General features: G+C 39.4%; 1 long non-coding RNA gene across 1 annotated transcript in view; it reads right to left on the bottom strand.

The window, feature by feature from the left end:
• Positions 1-25795, bottom strand: part of LOC108967707 — a 112329-nt gene that overhangs the window by 9410 nt on the left and 77124 nt on the right. Inside the window, exon 2 of the long non-coding RNA XR_001993276.1 lies at positions 25126-25268. This is a non-coding gene — a long non-coding RNA (uncharacterized LOC108967707). The remainder of the gene's footprint in view (positions 1-25125; positions 25269-25795) is intronic.

The following is a 25795-nucleotide window of genomic DNA, read 5'->3' as shown; positions in this document are numbered from 1 at the left end:
TTGTGTTGCCGATCATAGCGAAATCGCTTAGAATTGCAAAGCCGATGAGCTCGCTAGAGAGTGATCGAGTTGTATCTACATCTTGCATTCCTGTACTGGACTAACTGACCTCGAGGCGCTGGTCGCCAATCTGCCCCCGAGCGACTGCCAGATCATTTTGGCTTAAAGTATAACACAAGAGATCTTCAAAACCAGTTGCTCCTAGCAAAGTTGGGGCGTTCATGCGGTAAGGCTAAGAATCTTGACAGTATCGGTGTCAAAATTGTATGAGGAGGGTGAGGTGGAAACATACAGGCATTATCTTCTCCATTACTGAGCCTTTGCAAGAGTGTGAGAGAGACAACTCGGCAGTTTTAACTTCGGCAAACTAGGAGACATAACAAAAACTGACAATAGCCGTCTCATTTGTGAGAGTCTTATGATCAATCTTATAGAAGTTTTGGATACAACAACGGAACGGCATTTTGTGCTATCCACGTGAGATCCTTGTTAGAATCGACCTCTTAACTTAACCTAACCTAAGGACAGTGGCAAACCAGGACAGAACGCAGTATCCGCCGGAGAAGGAAGAGGAAGACTTGCACTCCGTTGCTAAAAGCATGTGGAGAAGAACCTGTCACACGTAGAATCTCCAATTGGCTCCTGAGAGTGAAAATGAAGGACGACTCGCACGCTGTTGTAAACTCGGCCATAATATTAATAATATGACGAAGAAAGAAAATTAAGAGTGACCGGGATGCATTGCGAAGCTGCACTCCAATTTGACACCGCCTTAAAACCGAAGGTTACGTCGAAAGAATATAATACCATAGTCTTTCTTACATCAAATACTAAAATTTAATGAGAAGCAGAGTTCCAATAACTTCAAGCCTAGTAAATCCATAAGCAAAATCATGGAGTGTGAACTAATCTGTCTGGCTTAACTCTAAATTTAATCAACGAGTCTTATCTGTGGTTTCACGAGACTAATTAAAATGTGTTGAATTAAATCTTATGTGTTTGGTAGTAACCCGGCCAGCTTCACATATATGTATGTAGTGTTAAGCTTTATAATATGGTAAGAGCCCCCTCTTCCAACTCTTCCTTCACTCGTACTTATTACCGAAATTTACTTTCATTATCACAGAAGACTGCCTTGCCAGCCTTTTAACATGACTACTGCCGTTATATATTTTTTCTCGCTTTCATTTTCCACATTTATTGTGCAACTACAAGTATTTGTGGCAGAAACAAAAGCAGGCGGCAAGCGCAAAGAATTACGGAAATTAGTTTTTTCCACATGAATTTCCAATAAAAGCGCAGACATACTAAGAAATATGTGAGCCGAATGGACCCATACCAATGCAAATGCTATTTGTATAGACGCACGCTGTGTGTGTATGTGTGTTTGGTGGCAAATTTTGTTGCACTCTTGTCTTTGGCGCTTTGTTGTGGCCGCCAAAAGACCACAAATAAGGCAATCGCGGTGTTGACGTACAGCAATAACCACAAACAACAACAAAAGCGCATCTCCTTTGTCTTTGAGCATCTCCATTGTGGTGTGTGCCGCATTAAATTGAAATTTCGCCACACATAGAGATCGACTTTTATAATCAGAACGCAACAAAGAACACAGAATGGCGTTACGGTTGGTTGGCAGTGGCCTCCTTTTTCGTTGTGCTTCTGGATAGGAGTTCACTTTGCGCCCACAAGTGACTTAGCATATGTCGGGTTTACAGTGAGCTTTAGTTCGCGCATTCGTGTGGACTTTATAGCAGCTTTAGTATAAGAATTATCTTATCCTCGCTTCACTAACTACCATAAAAGCTGTCCAATATGCCCATTAAAGTTATCAACTTGACTTTTCATACAAAATAAATTCGTTTGGTAATTTCTTCCGACTAGCTCTTGGATTTCCAGCAATCTATTTGTGTCTAAAAAATTTAACTTGGTTGGCGGTCTTTGGTCTGATATAAATAAGTGTACGGTTCGGTTATGTAGCCCCGACTTTGATGAGTAAAGCTGAACCAAATGTCTATACTACTATTCGGCAGTGTTAGGTAAGGTTAGTCTGGTAGGTTCGTGTCTGTCCTTAGCGATGTCTGATGAAGAGCCGTTGCGTAGTTTATGAGAAGTAGTCATCATTCAGGACACCAGCACCTGACAAGAATTGAAATATATTGTGCGGACTCATTAACGATACCTCTTCCCAACACATATGCACCATTGTATCCCTGGTGCCTTGCTCTTTCTACTTCCTATAGCCATCGATCTGTCAGCCCCATTCTGCGGGCAAGTGTTACCATCAGACTAAGACCAGTAGCATTTGTATTGTCGTAAGAGTATTCATGGGTTTACCAATGTCGATCACATTGTCGGATGACAGCCGTACTCCACTCTCTGCAATCTCGTCCACCCTTCTATTGCCATCGATGCCTTTGTGAACTGGCACCCAGTGGAAGTGAAATCCCTTGTTTCTGGTTATACTCTCCACTGCTGCGTTGCTTCCTAAGGCAATTCTGTCCGATATATAAACCGACGTAACTATTTTGATTCTTGCTTGACTGTCTACGTAGACGTTAACTGTGGAGTCGTTTGGTGATGCAGTAGAGACTAGCTCCGTGGCTTTCCCAATCGCAAATACCTCTCCTTGAAATATACTACAGTGGTGCCTTAAATTAAGGTTTATACCTAACTCTTGACAGCATATCACTAAGACATCTGTCTTCTGTAGTCTTGGGGTTGTACACAAATGACCACAAGGTAAACTAAATTATATTCTTCACGGACTTAACATAACCCTTTCGTTTCATCTATTAAACTGAAGAAGTGTACAGTAGCAGAGAAAGAGCTAATATTTTTGTCCACAATCGACGACTTTTGTTAGCACTTCAGATAGGAAACAGTATGTGACGGTTTCACTGAAAACTAATTCATCTTTGATAAGCAGTACAAATATATATTTATTGTGTTTAGGGAAGTTGAGCCAGCAACGGCTGTTAAAAGCAGGAGGTATTCTGAACGAGATATAAAACAGAAAATGTTTCATCACACGGCCAAAACTGAGGGGTTTTGTCAGTTACTTCGGGTATAAATTAATACAAGCTATTGAGGTAATTTGTGTGTCAGTGCCCTGCTTCACGAACATTGTACAATTTTCTTAAGAAGAAGATAGACTTTTTATGCGGCACTACATACATAAGTGTTCATTGATCACTTTAGAAATCTTTGACAGAAATGCTTGTGCAAATTCATAGAATGGCCGAACTGTAAAAAGTCCTTCAAAAAATATATAAAAGTAAAATGAAGAAGATAGAATTTCTTTCCAATAACCAGGATCTAAAAAGCAGTGTTATGGACTGATTACGGATATATCTGGCGTTGTTATTTAAAACAAATTTTGTTTAGTATTGGCTAAAAGATGTTATTATGTTCTTATCGTTTCAAAGCAATTTAAAAGCAAAGTGTGTATCTACAAGCACTACAAACAGTGCCGATTTATCATCTCTTTGGTGAAAGCATGCAACATTTATATAATGCATAGTTCTCGGAGTTAAAAATGGGCTACGGATGTACTACCGATATTTTGAAATATATAGTACATCATGAACTCGAACTAAATGGTGAGATTTAGTATCCAGCTTCCTCATAATAGCAATAATTACATTTTCTCCTTTAAATTTCGAAATAATTCACTGTCCAAAATCGGATCCCGAATTTCTCGTATGCAATTCTGTGCGCAATTTTTCACCTCCTTTCTTTAAGGCGCAATATATTTGTATTTTTAGGAAAATTTAATACGCAGCAGGTCAGCGGGCGAGCGAGCGAACGAGCTTCTCTACCAAATCTCGCTAGATAATCAGCAGCGGCAACCGAACATATTTAGCTATAATTGCGGTCATATGTGCACAACGCGCCACCTATGCCCGTGTGTGAGAGTGTTTGCTTTGGTCAGCCCCCGGGGAATTTTAGCACAATGTGAAAGAAACCACTATGGTCATAAAACCATAAGAGCTGAGCTGCCAAAGGAGGAGGAAGGAGGCGCAAAACGTATTTGCTCCAAATTAAACATTACGAGTGCTCTGTGACCCAAGCGGCCAACGCAGCCAACAGTGACCAGCCATCAGCGACCAGCAACCAGCGGGGTCAGCCGGCTCACGTGGTAAACAGAGCATTGTGTGGCGAGCAAATGTTGACTCGACCCGCGTATATTCGCTAACCGCAGCGACCACTACACTTTTGTTCTTGTTGTGTTTAGCTGACTAAACGAGAACGCCGCAAAAGGTACGGGACGGAGGGCTGCACGCTAACCACTGGCCGCAGTAAATCACTGGACGCAGTGAGGCGCGCGCACACAAATGGCGACCAGCCGAGCAGCAGCATTGGGTTGATGCCACTAACCAGAGTAACCAGAGTTAGAGATGAGTGGACTGTGGCAACCGGCGACGATATGTGCATTTGTCGAGGTGCTTCCGGTCAACGGCGGTGACTCGAGTTAACAGTGGGAATGTGTGTGTGTATGTGTGTGCAGCGCGGCCTGGTTAATGGGTGCTTTGGTGTGTTGTAATGTAATGTTGGTGAATTGGTGGGGGGTTAGGCTGGTTGGCCGCTTGCCGTAGCTTATTCACATGTGAAATGTCAGCGCTGTGACTCTGACAACAATAACAACAACAACAGTGCTAAAGAGATGTAGTAGCGAAAGCAGACATTAAATTAGAGTTTATTTCGCAATTAACGCCTGTTGCTGCCACACCCACTGTCAAGTGTGCCTCGCTCTCCCACCGCTTCCGCTCTCATTTGCTAATGACTTTGACAGAAATTAGTGCTTCCTGCCGCAATGCCGTGGCTTACTACCGAGTGACTGTGTTGACAGCGGGTTTAATAGGCTGTTGAACGAACGCGCATGTGTGTGTGTGTGAAGTTGGGAGCGCGTGCTGTGCTGTGAAGTGAAGTGGTGGGGCATGCTGGCTGAAGATATGTGCGAAATTCATTGAAATTGTTGCAATGGCATTTTCACTTAACGCGCTGTCGACACCTAACGGTTAATGTTACATATACGCATACTCATACATATGTATGTATGTATATACAACTTCCCTCGCCATTGGTATTGCTACTTCATACAGCCTGCTCATTTGAGTCTGAATGTTAAACGTTCCATTACAACTGTATGTTTAGGTGGCTGTGTGTGCTACAGGTGTAAATGGGAATTAATTAACCGCGAATACTATAAACATTGCAACACTGTGGCATAAACACTAATACTCCAACGCACGCATACACCTATGTATGTATACATACACATACAAACTTAAGCTAAGTTTATAGCGTTTAAGGCTTACAGGTATGAGAATATTGAAGGGTAAATGGTGGAACTGGTTTATTTTATTTGGTTTTAGGCGGAAATATTACTGATTTTGAGCAATCATCGGATATTCACCAAAATCATTTTGTGGCACTTTAATTAAGTGAAGTTTTGGGATAATATCTCGCGACATCCTGCAACGAGCATAATAGTTTTGTTGAGGTTATCTACAACAGTCAAAAGTAAATTTTTGTGAAATATATTGGGTAGTCGAAAAAGTCTTTTCGTATTTTGTCAATAGATGTCGTGGCTATCGTATATCTCCAGTGCTACCAACTACATACCATATAAAATTGGAAAGGTGAGATTTTAAGCTTCACTTAACAAAAAAAATTAAATTCCGGGAAGTTGAAAAAAGTTACGGCTGTTCAAAAATGAGCGAAAAGGGGCAGAATGCCATGCAAGCCACCAATGAAATTTGTGAAGGTTACGGAGACAATGCTGTTTCATTTCTCGCAGCACAACAATGATTCGTTCGATTTCGTTCCGGAAATTTCGATGTGAAAAATGCACTTTGTTCTGGTCGACCTATCGGTGAAAATGTCGATGAAATTATGGAAACGATTGACCAGGACCTTCACATAAGCAGCCATGACATCGCTAAGGATCTTAACATTCATTATTAAATGGTCTTGAACCATTTGAAAAAGGCTGGCTACAAAAAGAAGCTCGATGTTTGGGTACTACATGAATTGTCTGTGAACAATTCAATGGAGCGAATAAACATCTGCGATTCTTTGCTGAAACGAAATGAAATGGAACCATTTCTTAAGCAGGTTGGTAACAGCAGACATTAAGTGGATCAAATACGGTGTTATTGTGTGAAAAAGACAATGATCCAAGTGTGGTGCTGGGTGATTGGTGGGATTGGAAAGGAATCATCCACTATGATCCAGACTGGTCCAGTGATTGATTCTACATTTTACAGTAAACAAATGATGAGATTGAAGCATTGAAGCAAATATCTAGAACTGATCAACAGAAAGGGCTACGTCTTCCAGCGGAACAACGTTAGAACACACACATCTTTTATAACTCGGCAAAAACTGGGAGAGACTGGCTAGTCCATCCACCATATAGCCCAGACTACCATTTCTTCGGTCAATGCAGGTCTTCAGTAAAGTTGGCTTCAAGAGAATTGTACGGTGGCAAGTTTCTTTAAGGAACCGTTTGTACTCCGCTCGAACTCTATTTCTCTTTATCTCTCTCTCTCTCTCTCTCTCTCTCTCTCTCTCTTGCTTTCTCGTAAGACTACAATCTAAAACTCGTCCAAAAAACATACATATATGTCATCAAGTGGCGTTCGATTGGCGAAAGTACGAAACAATTACTGACCGTTAAGTGGCGTTTGATACTCATATACGAGTAGATCATAAATATAATTCAAAACAGGTAGAAAGAATTATTATGTGATTGGGAGGGCTCGAATTTGAGGTGAGAGAATATAGTCATAAATAAAAATTTACAAATTTAGCTGACTTCTCATATAGTTTCGTGATTGCTTGACTCTGTATTATTTAAGCACTCATCAAGGAAGAATAATAAGGAGAAAATACGCCAGTACAGTTCTTTCGATAAAGGTCAAAACGCAAGTAAGGCGTCGAAAATTTTTAATAATAAGATGTAGTACACTCTGGAGGACCACTTGTCGGAAATATCGCTAAATCAATGGAAATCGTTGAGTCCGACCGTCATGTAAGCACTATAGCGATTGTCCTGGAACTATCATAAGCATTGCTCAAAATATCATAAGAAATCATTTAAATAAGGTTGTATACAAAGAGAAGCTCCATGTATGGATCCTTGCAAATTCGCCAAAAATTTTATCCAGACCACACATATCTATTAATTACTCAGCAGTAACATTGTTAGCTTGATTGTGAGGTTTTTATCTATACTACTTATAGTCAAGACTCCTCGTGAAAAAAATCTAATCAAGAGAAATGTATGAAAATCGGCTATACAAGTTTATGGCGAATAAAGCCGATTGGTTTCCACGAGAGTGTCATTATGAAACCAGCTAAAAAATGGATATGTACTTTTATTTCCTTCAGGAAAAACCCAAATTAAGGACCGTGTGAATATAGCGTTTCTTATAGCTAGCTTGTTTCTTGAGTTCCAATAATCACAATAATCATATACGTTACAGTACGTAATTATAAGTAGTCTAACTATTTTACTTCATGAGTATGGTCTATAAATAATATAAATTTATAGAAATCTACTTAATTTAGAATCAAATGAAATTGTGATCCAAATTTTCTATGCCTTAAGTGAGCTAATGCCTCCACATGTCGAAACCAAACGGAAGCTTTAGACGCTGAATAAAATTAAAATGACGCCGGTACTTCTTACTCCAAATCCTTGGCTTTCACTTTCTTTTATTACCCAAGAGCACACCTTCATAAGCCACACATATACCCAAACATGCATATGAATACATTAATTGTCTGGCGAGAGAATAAGCTCGCACTTGAACAATGTTACTCCTTCGGCTGCTTCATAACAAAGTCGCCGGTGCTAATCCTCATTTAATTTTAAAGTTCGAAGGTGTTGAAGATAATTTCTGAGCCACTCAACTTAGCGACGCTGTCGGGGCAACTTGCAGCGAAGTGAACAAGAGAGAGGTTGGATATAGACAGGAGAGCAGGTAGATTGTAAGCCACCAGGCAGATGGAAAGGCGGGTTGAAGTGCTTTCAGGTAAGTCGCTAACTAAAATGCACACACGTTCGCATATATGGAAGGATTTGCAAAAATATATAAACATGTATGTGTGTGTGAGGACGTTTTCTTTACTTCCCGTGCGCATTCATGTGTGCGTTCGCTGCTCATAAAAAATATTTTATGGCAATGTCTTCACACAACGAGTGTGTAGCCGCTCTGTGGTAAGTGGCAGCATTACCGCATCGCAGCGCTCAGCGACGAGATAAAATAAATGGTTCCAGACATTGTCTTATGAATAAATTGTTATGGAAATCGAATTAATGAGTGCTGTGAAAGCGCCACCCACCCAACGAACTGAAACACGCCGGCAAGCTGCCGAGGAACCAAGCAACCTGTCAGTAAGCGGACGCTGCCAGCCGGCAGCCAGCTGCAGTTGCATAGTCAGCATGTTCTCACAGCCTCAGCTGCGGGTTTAGTGCAAGATTTTTGGTGGAATACCATATATATGCGTATGTGCGTTCGTGCGGGCTGAGGTTAATACCTGAGCTTATTTGCCTAACTCTTTCGTTCGAACGTAATTTAATTATGCGTTCACTTTGTGCGCCTTTAAAGTTCTTATCTGCTCGCTGGCTTCGTTTCTATTTTCTGTTTGCTCCACATGGCAACGCGGCGGGTTTTTGGTTTCACATTATCCTTGGAATGCACGGTACTCCATAAAAAAATGACTGCCAAGCCACGCAGCGGCTGTCTCTCGGATGCTGCATAATGCAGCGCAGTTGTCAAGTGAGATGGCGTGTGGATAAGTAAGCGGGATTTTTACGAGCTACGGCGGCTGAAATGCGGAGAAATTTAATCAAGCTACCCGAAGAAGCCGCGAAAGGGTTAATGAGTGGTGTTGTTGTGTCGCCAAATTTGAATTTTAAATTTCTTGTTCGAGTTTAGCACGAAAGTCGTTGGAAGATGAAGTGGTAGAGGCAAAGCGGTAGTGTAAGATGAGTCTCTACGGCTAGCGCAAGTCATTGTAAGTGTCTAATTATGCAACAGTTTCGATACTTGATTGTTACATTTAAATAGTTTAAGTACTCAGACATGATATGATTGTGCTACAAAGGTAAGCAAGTAAGTAACGTGAAAATGATGCTTGAGCAAGTCCAGATTGATAGTAAAAAAATTGTAAACGAGTTACGGGGAGAGACCTTTCTCAATTTTCAGTAAAAGCAGATCCATATTCGATGTGAAAAAATCGAAAAAAACAATTATGATCTCGTGCTGAGTTTGTGGCTTTCACAAGCGGATCTCTTAAGACCTGAGGCTGACAACTTCCCACTTCCTACAATGCTAAGGTAATACTATGCATGAACTAGGGAATTTTCATGGATCATTAATACAGGTACTTTATGATCAGCTGACAGCTTAAGACGAAACAAGTTGGCGTAAATCTATATGTAATCGCTTATAAAGGATTTCGATATTTACATAGGCAACAAACCATAATTTGGGATAATGATACAATTAAGTTAGAGACGTTTTCAAGGTATATATCTATTGACAATCTTTTCAATAAACCCATAACCATCTAAACTTAAGCTTTATTTAGATGTACGAAGAACTATAAAAGACGATCTCAAAATTAGTGAGTCAGGACGAATATAAAATTCAACATCAGAATAGCTAGGGACTTTTAGACGATATCGGTATTCAGTCCGTTGTTGAAAATTCTCCTGAAAAGACTTTCAACGAACTTTTGAACGGAAGTAGGTGTGCGATTACTCTGGGGTTTGCGAATTTGAATCGAAAATTGAACGCCCGGATCATAAAGTTGAAATGCGGAAAAAATATGACTCAAGCTGTTCACGACTTCCGGTGCTAGACCAAGTATCATCTGCGTAGCCAAAGAATATCCGTTTGAAGGCAAGCTAGTGAAAAGGCGAAACATCTCCTCCGCAGGTTTGTGCGGTGGGTTTGGGACTCGCCACTTAAAAAAACGCTACCAATAAAAAATAACAACCTGCCTCGGATGAGATTTCGATGACGTCCATGGCAAACGAATTAAGGATTACAATTTAAGGACCTGAAATGTCTCTTAATTAGGAAGATGCCGCGGCCTAGTTGGTTGATGTCTTTATCACAGTAAAGGCTGACATCACCGCCGTCCAAGAAGGCGAACTGAGACGTGTAGGTCTTTGTGGCATTTACTATCGGAGCCATATAATAAATCAGAAATTTGGTGTGGGGTTAGTGGCTTCAGAGGGACTTCATTGCCTAGTCCTGGCATTCACCCCGGTGGATGAACGTACAGCCGCAATCCGCAATAAAGCGAAGTTGCTCAACATATCGCTGATTTGCGCCAACGCCCCGACGGAATAGAAGGGCGATGGGATATATAAATCTATCTTTAGCACAACGGTCGCTAAATTCAGCCTCCATGACGAAACATCCCCAAATGGGTTTAGGCTGATCGAGTTCGCCGGGCCCGAAATATGGTTATCTGTGGTACAAGTCTGTCTGCATAGGACAGTACATCAAGCTATCTGGTTGTCTCCGAATCGATTACCTACCAGCCATATCGATCATGTTATGGCAAACCGAAGATATGTCTTTATTGGCAGCATAAAAAAGAAAATATTCTATACTGCTTGAGGAATTTCAGCTTCAAAAAAATCTCTATTAGAAGATTTTGTCCGTACTATGAACAAAGTCGGTGAACAATTAAAAAGTGACGAAAATTTGGTCAGTTTTGGCCTCTCTATACACAGAACATGCAGAAAAAATTTACTACACTGTTTCAGTAAAAATGTTGAATTTCAAGGAATACTCTTTAAAAGTCAAACACTATCTGATATAGCGATTTAGCGTGCTATGGTATGGTATGGTCTAACGGAAAATGAAAAAGTGATTTCATTAAAATTCAAATCACACTAGGTGTGTCTCTTAAAGGCAAATTAAATGGGAGGAGAGTATTAGACAGACTCTAGAAGTATTCCAACATAAGTCGCGCAATGACATTAGGACTACAAACAAAAAAAAAAAAAAAAAAAAAAAAAAAAAAAAAAAAAAAAAAAAAAAAAAAAAAAAAAAAAAAAAAAAAAAAAAAAAAAACGCAAAATATCAATACAATTTTTAGCAGAGGGGTGCGGATTTATTTTTGCTGTATAAGAAGATATTAAAAGATGTGCTAGATTATAGCCAATTTAAAAAACTTCCACTGACAGTGCTGAAGTGATCCTTGAACTAATCGAATATAACAAAAATATTATTTATATGACATTGACCTCATCCAGTAAATCTGAAAGTGCATTTCAATGTCTAAACAAATTACTGTCAAACGGATATTTCCGGCATATCACTTTGATATTTCGTTTCCTGAGAGTAGAAATCAACGCTAACTGCGAATATCCCAACGCCGCAGCAATCAAACAGCAATCTGCCATCATTCCACCGCACGCACGCACACCCACACGCTTTTATTTGCCGTAAATAATGGTAGAATTTGACTGCTTTTTTAGAAGTCAGTTTTTTATTGTTTGTTGTTGCTATTTGCTTACTACAAAAGCTGGTATTTATTGTATGAAAGTCAATTGAGATCAAATCATTTGGAAGCAAAACAGTTGATATGCTGCCGCAGCTGACAAGCGCTCACACAGACACATACGGATACATGCAAACGGCTAGGCATTTGTGTATGTGAATGTGAACGTCCTTACTCATACCTACATATTTATAGAACTAGCATGAGCTGCGTATGGGAATTCTTTGCTTCAATGCTTCAAATATGAGTGTATGTGGTTGTCGTCTGGTTGTGTGCTTGCGTGTGTGCGTAACTCTGGCAATTGCTCAATTCAATTTCCGATTGAGTGCGCGCTGCTGCCTCGATTGAATCACTTGACTCGCTCTTGCACCTTTGACTCGCTGTTTGACGTTAAGTCACACACTCACACACCCTGACAAAGTCGTACACATTCGAACAAACTCACTACTTTCGTCTTTGGCTTTCTGAGAAGTTATTGTGCGCTGTCAAATGTCGCATACGAACACACACACCAACACATACACACATAGGACAACGTTTCTTCGCATTCAGGTGCGTCAATTTTATGCTCGGGATTAGTTGAATAATGTAATTTGTCGTCGTCGATTGCATTTGCTGCGTTGCCATTTTCGGCGCCTATTGTTGCTATTAACATTTTTTATTATGCTGCGTGCCTTTTGTCATTTCATATACCCGTACATATGTATGTGTGCATGTATGTATGTATTTGCTGTTGCTTAATAGGCCCATTATGCGCGCCATAAGCTCAAAGTATTCGTCAAGGACTCTACCATTTCCACTTGATCAGCTCGTTTCCGGCTCATTTGTTCGCTTTGTAGAGGAATTATTGAAAATTACCGTTTTACTTTTATTGTTGCTATTATTGTTTACATTGGTGAATTCAAATCGTTGATTACTGATTTCCTTACTTGTTTTCTTCATTGGTGTAGGCATCGTAGCTGTGCTAATAAATATTTGGTAAGCTCACTTTCCACTTAATAAATGGTTATTTTTTTTGGTGATTTTGATTAGCTTTTGCCGATTATCCAAGAATTTACTTATTTTATTAATGATTAAAACAAATCGTACACATTCAATGAACTAGTTTATCTGCCGAAGAGAGGTTGAATCGAATTGCTAACAAAAATGTGTTCAACGGATTAGTTTAGATTAAATGAAGTTAGGGTACAGCTCGTAGGTGATTCCTAAGATAAGCACAGCACTTAGGCTACTAAAAATTCGTTTTGTGAAAATTTAAATAAATTTTCCAGAAAAAATGGTAACTCATGGAGCACGTGTGGATTGCTGCCTGACCAAAAGCGCATATTTTGCTTATTGGCGAAGCCATTTATCTGGGTGAATGGCTTCGTCAATAACCACTTTGTAGAAGATGATTTTTCGCTGAAAATCCTAATCGTTTTCAAGCTATTGCTCAGCCCAATTCACGTACATACGACGGGAATATTTTGTACTGTGCCTGTGGCCTCAAATTTTCCCACTAGATGCTCAATTGACATCTGATAGGATCATAAACTGGAAGTAGCACTCTTAAAGTTGAGGCTACTGACTCCGAATGTCGGTAGTTAATCTTTATTATTTTGACTCGTTGTCAGAGCGAGAATAAATATGGCGTCGTTTGCTGTCCCAATCGGTCTATTTTTGTAGCGTCACTATTGAAAAACCCGTTAGTTAGATCTTATGGTTTGACGAAGTACCTTGAACCCAGAACAAATTTGTGAGGAGTCAAGGTGTGCCTCCAGCATGTTGGCATAGACGGGTCAGTCAAGCAAAAAGTGTTGATAATATACCGTCTCATCTTATTTCCAACAACCTTTATAGCGTCACGACTCACGAGTTTTAACCTCTTCATCTAATTAGTGAAAGTCGGACTCTGTGGTGAGCAAAGATTTCGCTAGACCTCCTGTAATTTTCCTCGCACCAGGGGGAAACAATTTCAATAAAAAGTTCTTAAACACAACTTCTAAAACTTTCAAAACATTTTCTCCATTTAGTAATAATATATATATGAACTATCTGACGAATATGTATTATCAATCTAACTTCATTAAGAGCAAAAAAAGATCTATTTAGACAACTTTCAACAGTAGGCGAAGTGCATCATTATCCATAACCGTACCTCGGTTTGTCCATATTATTAGAATACATACTACCTAGTACATAAAACTCTTCCGACTAATATACGACGAGTGCTTTAAAGGGTCATATGACCTTGCGAAATTTCACCAAAACTTACTTACAAATCTTTCGACCTTCCCAAGCAACATCGCTTCGCTCTATGGGCTCTTGAAAAGTTTCAAGAAGATCCGTAATTTTCCAGTCAAATTGTGTTCAACGATGAGGCCCATTTTTGGCAATGGGTATATAACAAGCGAAATTGCCGCATTTGGGCGAAGAGCAAGCTGAAAGGATTTAGAGCTGCCATTTTATCTAACCAAAGTAGTTTGTGTGTGGAAATACCAGTCTATATTTTTTCAAAAATGTTGCCGGTGAGAACCGTCAATGATGACCGTTATCGCACCATGATAACCAAATATTTTATACCTGAAATTGTAGCTCGTGATTTCAGCGATATTTGGTTTCAATAGACGGCAACATTTGAAAAAGATAATATTCAAAAAATAAATGCAAAAGAACCTTGTTTCGAACGAATATAAACATTCGTCATTAAATTTGTAATTTCTGTGTTTTGTTTTTAAAAACGTAGGGAACCTCGAAATGAATCAATCTTTAAAATCTTGACTTTTCTTGGTTTTTGTATTTCAAACATTTTAGGTAGAAAAATCTCCCTCACCGACAGAAACCTCTCTTCCGAGATCCTCACAGACATCAGCTATAGATCTTGAGTATCGAAAATTCTTCAAAACAAAACTCTTCAGTAGACCAAGAGCTTCTTCGAATCTTTCTATAAACTGTGGCAAGCAGACAGAATCAGATTATTATATACGGGACGATAGCTTCATAAGGTTTAGAGCAACGCAGGAGGCTTATAAAAAGTCGGAACACTAGAATTTCAACAATGCGGCTTGCTCTCTGCCACGTAGCATATAAAACACAACTTTATTCCATGTAATGGCTTTGCAATGTTGTCTATGAAACTACTCTTTAATAGACTAGGTTGGAATAAAACTTTCGCCTAGGAACTGGAACAGGAATTTATTTATACACAAACCAACACATAGTCAACGCGGTGTGCAACGATAATGCGCTTGATATCATTCGGAGAGAAACGTCTGAAATATTTTTTAAGTTTTTCGAAGTGAATGGTGCGCTGGGTGTCAATATCCTTTAATTTTAGAGGAGTTCTAAATAGATGAGACCTAAATATACCGAACTTAGCTAATTATCTCCTCTGACCAATGAAATCCTCTCTTTGCAGTGCGCTGGCAGAACAGTGTTAAAGGCTAGGGAGTTACCTCAAAATCATTAAACGCTTAATAATTTAATGAACCAAAATCTCGAAAAAAATTTATGTTGTGCTCATTCGACTACATTAAAGAGTAGTTTCTTTAAATTCTGTTCCATCGTTCTACCACAAGCCACTTTAAGGAAGTAAAATAAACCACTTTGGCTGCACATTTTAAAGACAATTTAATCTATTGTGCCGTCTAATCAATACCAAAAATACACACCAAGGGCCAAACACAACCGAACTCATCAAGATTTTTTGGGGGAAACACACACAGTCACAGACATGAGGCATAGAGTGAACACATGCAGGATATCCTGCAACAACAGAAAACCGGCTGTCGTCACCCTGAAGGCGCTGGCACCCTCCTCCACCGACTGAAATACATTTAAAATTTTGCTAGCTGAGGTTTTAATTTATCCCAAATTAATGAAAATAACCAAAAATTGCTACAAACCATAGACAGAAGCCGAAGCAAACGCACAGACACAGACATAGGCTATAAATAAGCGCAAGAGCCACACATCGATTGGAAATAAAGCAGTAAAATATATATATTTAAATATTTATATACGAATATATATATAATAATATGTGTGTGTGTGTGTGTGTGTGTGTGCTTGAAGAGCGAGAAAAGGTCGACTGCAAAATAAAATTAAGTAACCCCAAAAATCGTGTGTGTGAGCGGAAGTGTGTTTCACAAATGTGAGCTTCTGTGTGTGTGTGTGTGAGTTCATCAATGCCAGCAGATAATGTGGCAAATGCGCTGGAAGAATGTTGAAGAAACAAAATCAGTCGGCATTGTACAAACACACGATTTGCAAAATGTTAGCCCTTGCAAAAAATACTAGCGGTGGTCGGGGTGGCAAGCGGAAGGCAATGGAAGAGACCAAGCGCCTAGTTGTATGCTCGTAAAATAACTGCTGATTGGAAATCTTGTGGGGATATGAATGCCTAAGTAGCGTTGGCTGAGCGCGTGCGTATGTGTGTGCGGCCATGAGTTGTGTGGTATGATCTCACCGCCAGCCAAGGCAACATACCGCCAAAAGCTTTGCGAAAATGGAAAAACATAATAGTTACACAATTAATGCTTTGGCTTCGGCAGTCGAAACTTGTGTGGCGTAGAAGAAATGGCTGTGATTTTCCATATAATTGCAAATAAGTGTGTGCATTTAGGTGTTTATTATTGGCTGTGAAGGGCCGATGAGTGTATGTGTGTGGAAATTTGCGGCTGTGTTTCGGACTATCCCATGAGAGCATTGCATTTTCGGGCCAAAAGTGCGCACGGACTTCAACGTGCCTTGTGTTTGCTGTGTGGGAGTACGTGCTCAAGAACCCCTTTGGCGTCAAGTGGTGGAAGACCTTTCCCTGCCCACAGTCTAAGCATTCAAGTGGCTGTGTGTACCGAGGAAATTAAGTTTGTGTTTACAAATGTGGCGCTGAATAAATAAATTTTCTGCAAATGAGTGTTAGAAACTCAAGTAGAAGTGAAAGAATTTAATACAAGCCTGACTAGTGCGAAGATTTGCAAAGAATGTTAAAGGAACTCGTTGGTTATAGGACATTTACGAATCGTTTTTGAATGGAACAGTTAAACCAGAGAAAACTCTGGTTGAAACAAATATTTATCAAGAAGAACCAAAAGGTTGATGGTTAATAATTCCATTAAATAATGAAAGCTAAATTTGACATAAGGCTTCAGTGACCATGACACCCAAAATCCGTTTCCGCAAGAGCTGTACTATGGTTTACTTTCAGCATAATCTGTATTTAATGTTGTTATAGCGGCAAAATACATTCCTGAAGAAATATCGAGGAATAGTGCCGGATTGACAGCCCTTGGCCGGAAAATAATCAGAGTCCGTTCCAGGTACTTAGGCCATATTATAGTGGGAACGGACTGTCGTCTCTTTCTTTAACTGCCACCTGTCATGGGTATTTTTAATCTAAATTTCTTTCCTTTACTAAAACCTAGAAAAAGTGATGTTATATTAGATTAACTTAAATAACCCCGAATAGTCCCCTTTGAACAGCTAGAGACGCCTATCTGTTATGATGCCCAAAAACCTTTAGTATGGATCAAAAATACCCTCGCCTACGTAGTGCCTAGCGCCACAAATTTAATGAGCCGGTTAATGTCTACTTCAGCCAATTTTCCGAATTCGTACAAGCTGGACAGTGTCCATCATATCTGAAAAAGCTCACAGAAGTTCTTCAAGGAATGTGCGCGGAGAAGATTCCGCGAAAAGTAGGCTCTGCCACACAGTGGTCCAATTTAACAGAAATGCAGTCGAAAAGGAACTGCAACCTCTAATGTGTACGGCTTCCCATAGTCCGATTGAAACTTCGCCGCAATACATTTGACGGTAGCCGTCATCTACGGTGCTATTTGTAGAATTAATTGAGTGCCATCGTTAGTTTTGACTGATGCCAATGAGAACCGTTCTCGCATATCTTCAATAGGAGGGGTTTCTGCGTGCCGGATCCCAAACCCAACACACAAACTCGATAGGCGAGTAGTATAAATTTATATACGCATTTATATAGCGGGCCGCTTGTTTCAATACCGATACCGCTCGCAGCCGCACCTCTCGTATGCAGACGCAGCAATTAGAGTTCAGCGAATCCTTGAACCGCATATGTCGCAGTGGCTCCACTGAAGCTGCCTCTATTTTAGCCGTGACCTCAGGCTTCACACTGGTTGATTAAAATATCATACATGAAGGTTACTTACGTCTGGAGGGTGCGCGGAAAGGACGCAAAATTGGGAATTGGGTATAGACCTACGACTGCAACTGCTTACCCAAAAGCATGACAATATACGCCATTACACTCCAAAAGAAGTGACTGGCGCTATTGTTAACTCAGCTATAACCGCGGTGTCTACGCCAGTAAAGAAATAGAAGAAGTCTCTCAAATCAAGCATTTGCCCCGATCTGGCCTTACCGGACAGAAACAATTCACACCGAAATTCTACAAAAAGTATTCGGAGAAACTTAAACGCCATTTAGAAGAAAATGACAGAAATTGGTTATTGCTGAATAATTGTTATAGGTCAGAACGAAGCACGTAAGAAGTGCAAAAACAAAATAAGCTATAAGAACTTAGCTGAAATCAAATACAAAGTACACCAAGGACTAAGGCAGGACCTACATAATTTTACTATTGAAACGGTTGTTATCAAATATGAGTCCTGATATATATCCGTCTTCTACAGAATGGTTATATTCTAGAAGTTCGGACAATACCGCTTCAACTCAGGCTTTGGAGCAAAACATCACGGAACACCAGTTATCAGTCGATATGCTCGAACCAGTCACCGAAAACTGGAATCAATTGGACCATCTGAGACATAGCCGCGGCCAACATTTGAAAGAGATAATCTACATGCCAAAAAATGTTCTTTCGAATGTTAATAAAAATTTCCCATTAAATTTTAAGTTTCTGGGTGTGTGTGTGTTTTTTTTTTTTTAAATAGGGAATTTCGAAATGAATCACCGTTTATTGCTCTGATGTTTGAAGAAACAAAGTGTAGTTATATATCATTAGCATTACTGTTAAAAGAATAACGAAATGGGAACTGCCATGGAGGGATATTGACGATAATATACTAAACACTTTTATATAATTTCATAACTTATGAGTTATATAAGTCTTATTTGTCAAGAATATGTCATCTAAACGTATTAGTAGAAGACTCAGCCTAATGATTCAAATTAATCCAGATACATCAGACTTCCATTAAAGTTACTATCAAATAATAAACAAAATTAAAAGCAACAAAATCTACTCTTTAACCGACTTAATTCTACAAAGCTCTGCACCCACTCACAAACGCGGGTCAAAGGTAACTCCGTTGCTATCTCTCGGCAGGACATGCTTACATCACTCAACTGTCGAATACCTTTGAGTATCCATTGCTACATGGTGGATACCGCTAAACTCCTTAGCGCCTTGTATTTCAAAGTATCATTAAACGCATTTTTAAGTGTTAAAAGCAGCTCATTTTGTGTAACTTGGCTCGAAGCATTCTTTGCGTAAAACAAAAAACCGAAAGGATCAAAAAGCAATGAAAGGATGCGCTTTTGCCGCTTTTGCCGCTTTTGTAAATACATGTAAGTAACTCGCCTTTTTCTTCCTGGCGACTTTTAGCTGGTCAAAAGGTAAAAGTGAAAGGCGTCGAACGCTGCTGGTGAATTAAAGAAATTGACATCACAAGGAGTTGTCTAACGAGAAATCTTAAGCAAGCACGGGGTGAGGCGTGCAGGAGGCGTGGCGAGTGTGCGGAAGTAGAGCGGACAATTTCACTTTGATATCTGAGGCGTTGCATGGCCATTGATGTAATTAGATAAAGCGACCTAGTGGCTCTGTGGCGGAGATGAACGCTGAAACGGAGGTGGTGGTGAAAGCAGAGGCGGAGCGCAGGCGGTTGTCGCAAACGGAAGTGAATTATAGAATAGTGAAAAGTAAATAGATAAATAGCGGTTTGGGGGGTGTGCTCTCGCAAGCTGTGCAGGACTGTTAGTCATTTCAGCGACTAGCTGGCGGCAAATGCTTAAATACTCTTAATGAAGTAATTGTAGCAGGTAAATTGTTAAGTGATTCCCATATTTATTCAACAAGCAATTTGGTTTTATTTTTAGAATGCTGTTTGTATGCAAATACTTTTGGGCTAATTAAAGAAGCCAGTGATTGCGACTCAATAGAAGGAGCGGATAAGTAAATAAATGTTACAAGGATTTAGTTGGAAAATGAAGGTTTTTCTTTGAATTCAATAGCTTTATAGAATCAGCTGCATGTAATTGACCGTTATTATACCCATTGAGCTAGAAATGGTCGTCATTGCTGCACAAAATTTTGTACGGAAACGCCGGATCTTGTTAGAACTTTTCAAGAGCCCGAAGCTCGAGTGTTTTCTAAGAAAAGGCTTGGAAAATAAAAGCAATATTGGGTATTCGAAAAAGTATGTTCGTATTTTGTCAACTAAAGAACTTAACACTCAATATCAAACGGTTTTGAACCATTTATGAAAGGCTGAGTACCAAAAGAAGCTCGATGTTTGGGTAACACATGAATTGTCTTTAAAAAATTTAATGTACCGAATTAACATCTGCGATTCTTTGCTGAAACCAAATGGTAACAGAAGACGAAAAGTGGATCAAACATGGTGAAGCTCAACAAATGGTCGCAAAGATAAGAATGACGCCTCGAAAAGTTATGATGAGTGTTTGGTGGAATTGAAAAGGAATCATCCACTATGAGCTGATCGAACAGAGACCACACACAGCTTTGATGACTCGTCAAAAACTGAAAGAGCTTGGCTGGGAAGTATATAGTAGATGCACTTCAGGCAGTTTCGTGCGTTTTAATCAAATAAATAATGGTACTGGAGTGCATAAAAATGATTAATAGGGTTGCCACTGAAAACAATGTTCTACTTACATAGATCTCTGGGTAAAGAGGCATCAATGGTGAACTGCGGCAACGAGTCCGATTAGGCAGGAACCGCAATCACAAAAAGAAGGAGTCAGACCGTCTGACAATAAAATCAAGTTAGAGAACTCATTACAACCGTTAATCTCAGGTATTTACAAGCCGCCTTGATTTTTCTGGGTTAAACGAGATATACATAATAAGAGAGAGAGAGGACTCAATGGATCACAGCTCTCATTGCATTCCTCAAATTTCATATATCTATCTAAATGCTGCAGGACTTTGAGAAAGATAATAAAATATTTACTTTACAATCGAAAGTTGAGATCGTTTTTGGAGGTGGAATTCATGGTTTCCCAGAAAAGTGTGGAAGATAAAAGCAATAGTAATATATTTAAGTACTAAAAGTATAAGAGGTGCGGGTCAAATGAATATTGTAAAGGATTAAAGGACGAAAAAGGTTATATAGCTTAAAGTAGACACATTTTCCAATGCTAGAAAAGAAAAAAAAGCGTAAAGATACCTTCTGCCGGTGGACTCAACGAGGTAAATGAGCCACACGCTTTACGACTTAACGATATCTTAATGTAATTTTATGTTCGATTTAGTAGAAATTGAGACAAAACTAAGCGCACACGCACAAAAACTAGACACCGTAAACGAAGGGAATTGGGCCGATTAGCAAGCAAATTGAACAATGAGACCGTCTCAGCACACGTCACAGTCTAATAAAATAAATTTCCGAAAACAAGTGGTTTTCCAATTTTACAATTTAACAACTTGCACGGAAATAAAAAGAACAAGTAAAAAAAAAGGCTACGGGAAAACGCTAAAAAGACACACAAGACTGCTAAATATGTTACAACAACAACACAGTATCTTTAAAAACTGCAAAGAGTAATAAAAGCGATGATATTGTGCCTACAGACTGAGAGTGGCGAGAAACCTTTCATTTGCTCACACTTCGCTGACAAAAGAGTTGAAGATGCGACGCTGGAAAAAAGTAAGAAATTACATGGCTTGAGGAGGAAAAGAAAAAATAATGCATTTGGTAAGCAGCAAATTTTTCGAATTGTGCGCTTGAGACTAATAAAATCAACGACGTGGAACTTCAAAATGATGCTCGGCTAACTTGCTACCGACGTCGTCGTCACTGCCATTAGACAGTGAGCTTTGTCGCAGTAGTAGTTGATGCTGCAACCAGCAGCTAGCTATAGCTGGCGAGTAGTCAAGCACAACCTGTGGGCCTGGACTCGAATGTACTCTAGTGTCTGTGGCAAGTGAAAGTTGAAAGCCGCACACGCTGCCGCCGCTGCAGCCAGTGCTGCTAAGCAGTGATTCACTCGCTGGAGCGTGGGAGATATTTGAAAAGAAAAATTCCGGAATGTTTATGAGTCTGTGACCCGCATGGGTGAAAGGGTTTATGCCTCGCTTAAGCTTGCCAATTCACCAATGTCGCCTGCCACCCTTTGACGTCGCAACGCTGAGCACAATTGGACCATGCTGAGCACTTTCTTGGAGCGCAAATCTTATGCGGGTGCGCAGGGGGAGTAGAAAGCGATTGTGATTGTCGATGTTATGAGGGTTTGAGATTATGTATTAATCGCTTTAGTATTGTTGTTGCAGCAATAAAATACAATAAAAAGCGAAAAAATAACAATGCAGGGGAAAAAAGCAGCGCATAGACATATTCTCTTGCTTTGCAGAACGGTTGATTGAAGGGGTTACGTGGATTTACTTCACAATTGACAATGTAAATGTTGTTGTGACAATGAGCGTAGCTATTGTTGTATTTTTATACATTTTTTTGCATTAAGCTTGCGCTAATGCTTACGTTTAGTAAACTTAAAGGCTATAAAATTTCAAGTAAAGCTGCTTAAATTGCTGAAGATTCAGCTGAAATTACCGTTATATTGCTTTATTTCACTTTTCTGTCTTAAGTGCTCTTTTTTACAGTTTACGTAGCATACTTTAAGGCTTAAAGTGCTTTTGCAACGCCGGTTGTGACAACTGATTAAGGGCGCAATAAAGAGTTTTGAGGAAAGGATAGGAAAACTAGAAAATTGTAAAAAAGGAAATTAGAGCGTGGAGAAGATGGCTTTGGTTGACAAAGGGGCAGTGGCGCAGATTTCGAGCACGCAATATCAATTTTAATTGATTGCGAACGTTAAACCAGCTGCTGAGTTCTCTAAAAGCTATATCATAATGTACTCATACACTGTATATACACTGAGAAAAACCGCAGTATATGAACTTGTGGAACAGAAGTCGATTTAGCTTCTTTAAGTGCTTTAAGTGAGTTTTGAGATGATTGTGGAGCGAAGCGATTGCTTTTAGTCATAATATTCAAACTTAGAGATCCAAGCACCATATTGAAGCTATAATACGAGTATCTTTCACAAATACAAAAGTTTCCATGAAAGAACTTGATTTTGATCGGTCAGTTTGTATGGCAACTTTATAGTGATCCGATATGAACATTTTTTTCGGATGCATTATTGCCTTAGGTAACAATCCATGCCAAATTTCCTGAATATGTCTCATCAAATGAAAAAGTTTTTCATACAAGTTATGGCTTTGAATGGTGCAGTTAGTATGGAAGCTATATGCTATAGTAGTCCGATATCGGTGGATCCAAAAAATGAGCAGCTTATTGTAAAGTAAAAGAAAGTGCGTGCAATTTTAGACAGATCTTTCAAAAACTGACGGACTGAGGAACTGCGGATAGAGGGAGAGGCAGATGGAATTATAACCCTATTCAGGGTATAATAAGAATAACCGTTAACTTCCGTTTACCGAAGCTATAATACCCTTAGCAGGTGCATTTATTATAGCATAAAAGAGTATAAGAATATCTTTATCTTGATTTGGATCGGCCAGTTTGGAAGGAAGATATATTGTATGCTATAATGTTTCACTCTCGGACATTTCTACAAATAAGAAGCTTCTTGGAGAGGAAAGCACATACGTAATCAATATAAATTCATTCATTTATTAAATTAACCTCTTATCTCTCAAGCAATGAAATTACTATGATGTGGTTTAAAATTATCCCCATTTTTTTATCAATTCGTACAGAGTCTAACTTATCAGGATCAGAAATGTGTGAGTTGTACAAAGAACTCAGTAAAGGTCGTGAAGTTATCGAAAAATTGCTCCATGCGAGTCATCCATCCACCTATGTTAATGTCTACAGCATCGAAACTGTTAAAGAAACTTGATTGGAAAACCTTTTGGTGACTTCACAGACATAGCAGAGGATCTCAAGATCTTTTTGATCTTTGTCTTAGATATGAAGCACAAAGATCGGGGTAGATTCGTAGGCTCAACAATGTTAGACTCTTACCAAAAGACCAGAATCTTTTGGAGACACTACGTCGATTAGAGTTCGCAAATGTTTGACAAAATCACTAAAGACCCCACAGTATCACATCACATATATAATTACTGGTGACGAGGCGAAAATATGACAGCGAAACTGTCCAACAGTCTGGCGAATGGCGCCTCAAAAATGAGCTGAAACCAGAAAGAATGCAGTAAAGTGTCTTAAAGTCATCGGTGAAAACGATATCATTTGCGCAGTAAATGGGTCTGGAAGTGAACAAAGCGAAAAATCTGCTGTTATTAAACCGTAGTCGCATACGTGACTTGGCTCTCACATCACTATTGACAGTCGCATATAATTTCGTCTATCTTGGAACAAGCATTAACATCAACAAAAATGTCAGCTTCAAAATCGAACGTAGAATAACTCTGGTACTACAGGTACAGGTACTACTTCGGACTGAGTAGGCAATTGAAAAGTAAAGTCCTCTCTCGACGAACAAAGACCAAATTCTACAAGTCACTCATCATTCCCGTCCTGCTATATGATGCAGAGGCACGGGCGAGGACAACATTTGATGAGTCAACGTTAGGAGTTTCAAGTTTACGGGCCTTTTTGAAATGACAAAGGCAAATATCGCATTCGAGGGAAGGGTAAACTGTACGAGTTATACGATGACATTGACATAGTTCAGCGAATTAAGAGACAGCGGCTACGCTGACTAGGTCATGTTGTCTGAATGGATAAAAGCTATCCAGTTCTAAGATTATACAACGCAGTACCCGCCGGTGGAAGCGGAAGAAGAGGAAGATGTCTGCTCTGTTAGAAAGACCTTATGGACCTGGCTACACTTAGAATCTCCGATTGGCGTTAAAAAGCTATAGGAAGACTCGGCTATGACCGCGTAAGCGCTTTCTACGCCAATAAAGAAGAAGAAGATAAATGTAGCATATGTATCTCCTGAAAAGGTTTTTAGAGGTAAATTTTCAAAGAATCCGCGTAGTGATGTTAAGCAGCCTTCTTAACTTTGCCATTTCTGATTATTAGTATTGTATATGCGAATATATATATTATGTAAAGTTTTAGCCAAAATTTATTTTCCTAGAGTCAAATGCACTGGACAAACTCCGAAATTGTAAATACTGATCCAAATGCAAATTTTTAAACATAAATTTTTTCAGTGTAAATTCTTCTGAATAAGAAGAGAAGTAAAATACAAGAGGAAGGGCTTTTTCAGCATATATCACCCAACATATAAGCAGATTACAAATTATCGGTAGGAAAGACACAACAGTAAAAATCAATATATAGTATACATGGATGAATGCATTCCAAGATCCCAAGAATGTTTGCCTCAAGTATTGTGTTTTATTAAAAATTTCAATTTCTTAATTAAACTTACCAGTTTTCCACAGTGTCCGAGTTCCTAGCCGCAAACTTCCCACCAACCACCAATAACTGTTGCCCGCCATGGCTTATATCACGCTGTCTTAATCATCTTGTCGCCATTAATAAATCAGAGTCATTAAAAATGCAAAAATCCAGCTGAGAAATAAACAAGAAAGAAAAAAAATACAAAGAAAATTAAAAACATAAAAAAATTAAAAGCAAATGAAGGAAAGCGCAACTGTAAAAAGGCGCAAACTGAAGCATAAATACAAAAACGGCAGCGATTCGTTAAAAAATAATGGCGAACGCGAAAAAAAGCGCGACCAAGTGCGAACTGAAACGCAATCGGACACAGTGAAGCCCACCAAAGGTGTTGGCAGTGAAAGTGGAGAGGAGAAAGAATGGAAATTATAAGCATAGTACACAAAAGGACACTTTACAGCCGAATGAATCTAATTAAAATGTAATTATAATTGTAACCGTTCAACGCGGAAGTAACCCAGGGTAACGCAGCGGACACCACTGTGCGGCTGGTGCCGCCGTCACCGTCGATAGATAATCAGCACCGGCGGAAGTGCTCGTTGCCGTGCAAGATTTTCTCTTTTAATTTTTGGTCACACAAATCTTTTTACGTTTTTTGTTTTGAGGCGTGTGAGGGAAAAAGTGATTAAGTATTTAAAGCG

The sequence above is a fragment of the Bactrocera latifrons genome, unplaced genomic scaffold, assembly GCF_001853355.1.
Source record: "Bactrocera latifrons isolate USDA-ARS-PBARC rearing strain unplaced genomic scaffold, ASM185335v1 scaffold_196, whole genome shotgun sequence".
NCBI classification, from domain to species: Eukaryota; Metazoa; Arthropoda; class Insecta; order Diptera; family Tephritidae; genus Bactrocera; species Bactrocera latifrons.
This window is presented reverse-complemented; position numbering and strand designations above follow the sequence as displayed.